Source organism: Ptiloglossa arizonensis, chromosome 2 (genome assembly GCF_051014685.1).
Source record: "Ptiloglossa arizonensis isolate GNS036 chromosome 2, iyPtiAriz1_principal, whole genome shotgun sequence".
NCBI lineage: Eukaryota > Metazoa > Arthropoda > Insecta > Hymenoptera > Colletidae > Ptiloglossa > Ptiloglossa arizonensis.
This window is the reverse complement of record NC_135049.1, coordinates 10,223,842-10,231,312: the sequence shown is the minus strand read 5'-3', so window position 1 is coordinate 10,231,312 and position 7,471 is coordinate 10,223,842.

The window sequence follows — 7,471 nt, the reverse complement described above, 5'->3', positions numbered from 1 at the left end:
AGAAGTTAGCAAAATTTCTACCGTATCGTAATTAGAAAGTATTTCTGCCTGGTCGCACGGCATCCATAAACTGAAACAATGTTGATAAAGTGAAAACGATGTAAAGATACGAAACGTGCATGCGAGAAGAAAGAAACGATATTGAGTTTGAACTACCTTCTAATTAAATGTAAAGGAGGCCTCTACGCATAATGCATAAAAAATCGTTGAGCATTCTTATCTATTCGTCAAATACATCGTACAACAACAATAACGACGTCATTCTTGGGATTTGTTATTCGAAATGTCACCTTTCATTTTACATTTCAAATAATCTCTGTCCAGATCTGGATGAAACCCTCTGCGAGAAATATTATAACATTTACCAAGGTTTCTAATATTTTCTCAAACCGGTGATAACTTTTTATCGAAAAGAACGAACGTTGTATTATGTATTTATAAAGTGTTTTATACTTTCCCCAAGTCTCGCCAAAAATTATTCAAAAAGATCGTCAATAGGGGCAAAAGTGTAAGAACCACATTCTATACTGGACATAATTGAAATTATTATTTTGGTTGCTTTTCTAGGTATAATTGATAGGAATTAATATTTTTCTGTGCAAAGAGCAACATTAACTTAGATGTAACATTTTATTTCGTTTTCATTAAATATCTTCGTCGAGCGAGACTCGCTCGATTCTTTTCTCTGTACACGTAAAAACAGCATGCTGTTTGCAAAAGAAACTTTCCAATATAAACCTTACCGTCCGCTTGGTATGTATTAATAGTGTTGCGGATCTTTCCGTCGTCGAATAAGACTCGTCCTGGCAAGAGACAAGCTTGACATTGTAACTTCTAACATCAAGTTTCGGGATTCGAGTTTGTGGGAGAAAGGGGTTGCAGGTTGTCGGGGTTGCGGGTACAAGGAAGAGTCGATAGGGTGAGCACCAACACAGAGTGACCACTAAACACCTAACAACCAACAATAGCAGCCAACATCGAACATCGATAAACCAACGAAACTAAACCAACCACAAGTCACATTATAACGGAACTCAGCGAACAGTGAAGACATAATCCAACATATCCATAGCATAATGTATATATAATATATATAATATACAATGTATACGCATATACAATATAATATACACATATTATGTACGGATAGAGAATATAGAATGTATACACAATGTTGAATGATTTTTAAATACGTACGTGTGTGCGAAGAATGCCACTGCTCCCAGGTGAAATTTATACCACAAATCGTAACATCGTACGAACTAAGGAATGCCAATCAGTGATACCAATGCATAGCTATGCCGTTAAAATTCGAACGAGATCTTTTTGAAAAAAGAACAAAAAAAAAAAAATGAAAAAGGAAAAAAAAAAAAGAAACAGCCTCGAGGAGTTCCGTACTAATTCGATGTACGGACTTAATTAAAGTGCATACGCCGCAACAGTAACCGAAATTTGACGGTGCAGTTTAATTAAAGGAACGAATACACCGAACGAAAATTTGCTTCGGTACCTGCATGTAAATGCCAAATAATGGAAGAACTAATTATGACCGCGCTTTAAATACCACCGGAAAACAATATAAAAACATAGGCAGCATTCCACCGTATATGATAACTAATTTAATGGTCCCAGTTTAATGTTCGCAGTGCACTCTTCGCTCTACGTGCACTCAACAACACTGAGGGCTGGGTATCGTCGCTGCGGGCCGTCATACACGAGTTTCTCATTAAAACACTGAGGAGCACTAACTGTGAGACACGATAACGTAAAAGTGAAACACGTTAAAACTTAATAAGGATGACATATCTTCACAGACACCGAGTAGGGGTATGGTGACGTACCACATCGAGTACATTGAGAACGTGGTTCACGCGGACGACTCTAGTAGTGGTGGTTGTTGTTACATTGTGTGTTGTGGTCGTGGCAAGAAGAAGAAGAGATGGAGGAGGTGTGCGGCGCCCCCGGCCAGCCGGTCGCCCGTCACACCCTGAAACAGAATAATATTGTCACTTCCTTGAGGAACATACTCTATCCCTATCGACTATCTCGTCCCGCCATTATCTAAACTCGTTTTAGAATATACAAAGGCAGACCAAAATCGTGACGCGACCGTAAATGGGTCGATTTCTCGTGCAAAAACTAACAAGTCGATAACGTTGGATAACATTTTTTCATAGTGGACTTTCTTGTTGTCTCGGATAATTGTTTTCGAATCTACGCTGTATACGCGCGCGTGTACTGTACTCGCGCGAGAAGACTGCGTTTCGAGCCTATACCATCTCGTACGCGCCTCACCGGATTGGACGAATGGAATCGCTGTAACGTCAAACGCAATCTTCTCGCGCGCGTACTGTAGCTAGTTTGTCGATCGATACTTTAACCCTAGGATGACTTCTGTCGGGTTTGACTTCTGGTGGTATTCGAGACCCCTCTTGAACTTCAATGTTATTAAGTTAGAATTAGTTGTATTTGTGGCATCTATGGAAGAAAATATTATTTGTAAAAATATTTGCGTTTGAATATAGATAACGAAAGAATGGAAGTTGTACATATGTGGTATACACACTGGACGTGTGACAAACTTTTTCGAAAAACGTGTTCAGAAAAATCAAATTAATTCGAAATTCGTTTTCGTGTTACGTTACTTCAGGGTAGTGTTCGCTATGGTCGATTATTACCTGCGAACATTAATTCATTTAGTGATACATTATAAGATAACATTTCCAGGTCATAATTGTTAATGTGATGTAACAGTTTGCATGCTGCTAGGAGAGTTGTGATTAAATTAAGCAAAAATTATCAATCGATGGAAGCGAGGAAGGCTGTAAATAAATATTTGGGGACTGTAGATAGCCTAGGAGTTCTCCTAAGGTTAAACAGACACTGTTTGTTCCTAATAAAAATGAGTCCAAACACGACCATCATTGAATTATACTTAATAATTATACATAATTGAAACAATCAGAATAGAAGTTTAAGCATTTAAAATTGACTTTTCTCGAAAACGAAGACTCGTACAAACAAATATAATTTCACATTTTCGACTTATTTTTGCACAAGAAATCAATTGTGCCAATACCACGATTTCAACCGAACACCTACGTATGTATACACCGGTTAAATTTTTCGAACGTGTACAAATGTTCTCGTTCTTGTATTTTCTTATTCCTTTCGAGTTTCAATTGATTACAAATTTTTCGCGAATTACTCACGAGTGATCAACAATACACGAGTTTCGCATAGTAACGAACGTTGATAGATGTTTGCTGGTGTATATCGACAATCGTACGTTTGTCTGTTCCTCGATTTCTTACAACAAAATTATAAAGAATTGTATTTCGATTCGGACCGACTTTTCGTACTGAAGCTTGTAAGCAACATACAAGCACTCGGGCTTATCGAGGAAAGTATACCATAATTATCCGTTATTCCATTTCTGGCTCGATCAATGGAATTGGGTTGAATGCATCTTTTTCTATACATACAATGTAACGTTATGCTTTTGTGTGTTACGCGCTCAAAACGAAGGACATGTTTTCTTTTCTTTGGTGACGCAACGAGTAACCTGGATCGTTCACAATTATCAAGCAATGTTGACCGAGCAGAGTACCTATTCAACTTTAAACCGATATTCTGCAACACTGTTACGTGCAGTGTACCAATAATTATCGGTACGCGACGAATATACGTTTATTTATAGGAGCCAAATGACTGAGTTCCCTGATTGGTAGCCAATATACACATATTGACTTAAGAAGAATCGTAATTCAGTCATACTTGCAGAGAAAGGTACAAAATGAAATATTTATGTTACATTTATGTTATTTTACGAATACAATCCCTGCAAATATGATACATGGAAAACTGAACGAAGTACAGAAATGGTAATTGGATTTTTACAGAGAATTTGAGGTTAGGTTTGAAAACAATCCTCAGCTGTGTCTCGCTCTTACTCAATTCAATAATTACTCTAGTACGTGTACATTTTCTTTCAAGTTTCGTAACAAAGACGTTAGAAATGTATCATTAGTAATACATCATTGATAAAAGAACAATCGTAACGTAATTTTATATTCCAAGATACGGAGTTTGAAACTGGTCCCGAAATGGCGGGAAAGTCGAAAGAACGAGTGAATGGCGTAAACTGAGGGTGTGCAGCGTTCACGAAGCACGTGGTCCCTCGTATCGGTGTTAACCCATCACTTCGTTCCCGATTATTTCCTCGACTGTACACGTTTCGTTCATAAATACCAACTCTTCGACAAACAACGAATACCAAAGAGCCTCGTAACTGTCTGGAAAATATTTTATACGAAAGTTTCATTCAATCCACTGAATATTACTCGACGAATTTCCTTGTACGTATTTCCTTAAAAAATTAAAACTACCACGTTATTTTATCCTGATATTACATCAGGGGGAAGGATAAGTACTCCGCTAAAAGAGCCCCGAAACGAATGAATCGTTCGAGTTCTCCTACGTGTGCTGAACCACCTGTCTACCGTTGCCAACATAAATAATAAACAGTTGTATACCTGGAAAAGTGAAAAGTGTTGGTCGCCGACTTGCCAATAGGCGACAACGCCGAGGACGCTCTATCACGTTCGAGCATTCGATTTCCGAGCTTTCATCAGATTCCTCAAATACAAGTCTATTTCACTGGTAGCCTCGATACTTGTGCTGGCTGGTTTGCTCGCAGAAAGTATTGGCGCGAAGTCGCGTTCGACGGAGGGTCAAAGCCGAAAAAAGAGGTAAAGCTTTATATCGAGGAAAAGGGGATTTCGGATTTGCTGGACCATGTCCACCCATTGCATCGTTTACGTCCAATACAAACGAATGGACGAATGAACGGACTAGGAAGAAAGACAGATAGAGGGTGGCATGGGGGAGGTGACTATGGTAGGGGGCGCAAAGCAAGAGAGCGATGACGGTGGAAAGAGCTCGGTATGGGGGCGAGGGGGATGGGAGGGCCTGAGAAACGGGAGCAGCGACCGGGATTTTAACGTCGAGCACACTCGTTTCGAGTCGATAGGTCCACTTCGGCTGGCTTGGGAAGCAGTCGACATGGTCCAGCAACTTCCTCTCCCACCTCAAATCCCGCCACCCTTCCACCCCCACCCCCCCCTCCTTTCTCCTCTTATATCCCTCGGTCCGAGACATCATCTCTACGTATTCGAAAACAGGGCAGAAGCGATGCAGGTTTTCATAGATGCTGTTCTCACGGCTAATAAAAACTGGTCCCGGTCTAACTAGTTTTCAAGCGGACTTCCAGAGATGAAGTTGCTCGATACGTTCCACGGGACAAAAGAAGAGTCGAGTGCTCGGTGTCTCGCAATTAACGCGATACTACCGAACTCCCGTTCAACGCGAATACGATTATTGTCGCTTCCGAACGATCAGTTTCACATCTTCGAAAACATCCCCCATTGACTCTCTGTGTTTGTACAGTGCTACCGGTGAATCGTTGATTATAAATTTCGTTACATTTTCATGTCGATAGGATCAATGGATTGGTGAGATTTTTCTGATAAAAACGAGTACAAACATGCCCTTGTTCGAGTTATTTTTCATTTATAAATTCGAAGAGTATGTGTGTTTCGAACGAATTTGTTCATGGAATTTCTTTTACGTGCATAACTTGATCCATCGATCAATAATATTGTGTTATGGATATAAGGAAAAGTATAAAATAATAAAATACTTCAGTGTTGCAAAGTTTCTATCACCGAGCTTTATGTCATCATATCACTGTTGCTTTATGTCACTCTATCTCGGTGTACCCTATTCAATCGGGATAAGAATACCTACCCCGCTTTCAAGTGAACAAGCCCCATTGATTTTTAATACGTAATTTTGGAACAAAGTTCACGGAAATTAGAATTTATATACTTGACTGTAATTAGAATTTATTTAGTTATTAATTAATAATGTAACGGCCAGTTTGTCGTTGATTACCTTCTGCTATTAGGGAATATTTTCGGTAAATGCAAACATATACGAGAACATTCTTTTCAACCTTATAGATACCTTCGCAGGATATTTGTCATTTTGAAAGTATAAGTAGTTTTTGTAAATAAAAGTAATGAACGAATACACACGATTCGAACTTGCGATCTTTATTTTACGATAAACTTCTTATACCACTTATATCTTTAATTATTTATACTTGTAAAATTAACGAATTGTCTAGTAAGAGGGATCTTTATTGTATCATCCTGCAAAGGCACATTGATCGAAGAGAGATTGGTGAAGATTCTTACTTGTTAGTAAATATTATTAAGTAAACAACCGACTGATAAATGTGGGGCACATAAGAGTATTATTTCGTTAAATAAACAGGAAGAAAAAAGGTAAAGAAGAAACGGGGCTTGTGACGTGAAAGAGTGGCTCGTGGGAATTCCACCATGTGCTCTATCTCAGTAAGTGGAAAACGCAATGTTTGCTTAACCCTAACGGCTACCAGTTTGAGAGGAAATAGGCAATGTGCTGAACTTCCATCAACGTGTGACTAATGGCATAGAAAGCAACCGTAGACTCGGCGATTGCACAACAAACGTATTTTTATTAACCGTGAAAGCAAAAATAAATTTTACACAGAATTTTAACCTCAACGTCGAATACCATCGTCGACAAGAATACTCGTAAGAAGTATGGTGTACACAATCTCTAGACCGAATAAATATCCCCCCCTCAAATGTAAACACCATTTGTAACGTTGTAACAGAAATCGTAGTATCGTTAGATGAAAAATTAAACAAAATTCCATCGGGGAATCAATACACGGTGATGTAAAAAAAAAAAAAAAAAAAAAAAAAAAAAAAAAGAAGAAAAAAATGGAAAACTCATTTCAAATGGCGTTACAAGCAATTCGATTGAATACTCGAATACAAGGCTGGAATACTTTTGGGTGAAACAAATCGCTGAAATTCCAATGGAGAATAAAATGCATTTACTATTGGGAGGTTAAAATGGAAATGGATCGTCCCGATGGATGGAGCACTTTTTGTTCTGGCGCATAGGCAGACGCAGCGAAATTTTATTTAATGGTTCTCATGTGTTGAACGGGTCCTTTTTAAAACAATGGTCTTGATGTAATTGAGGAACATCCTCTCGCTGCGGAAGGTTTCAGGTATTATTAAAATCATTATTTCCGTCTCTCGGCATTCGTGCGGAAATAAATAGGGTGCGTGCCGGGGGTAGGGGCCATATTACTTTCGAGAGACGCGGAAAATGGACTCGCGTATACACCAAGCAGGCATTGCGAATGTATGGAAACGAATAGGCGGAAATATTACGTTCAAAGAGAGAGAGAACCCTCGGATGGTAGAAGGGTGGTACAGAGACAACGAAAACGTGCAAGAGAGGGACAAAAGTTATGACGTCGCAGGCTTTGTATGCAGCTTGAACGCGTTTACTCGATATGTAAGTTTCTAAGTCACCGTTTCTTCGACCGTGTATCGATGCATCGATC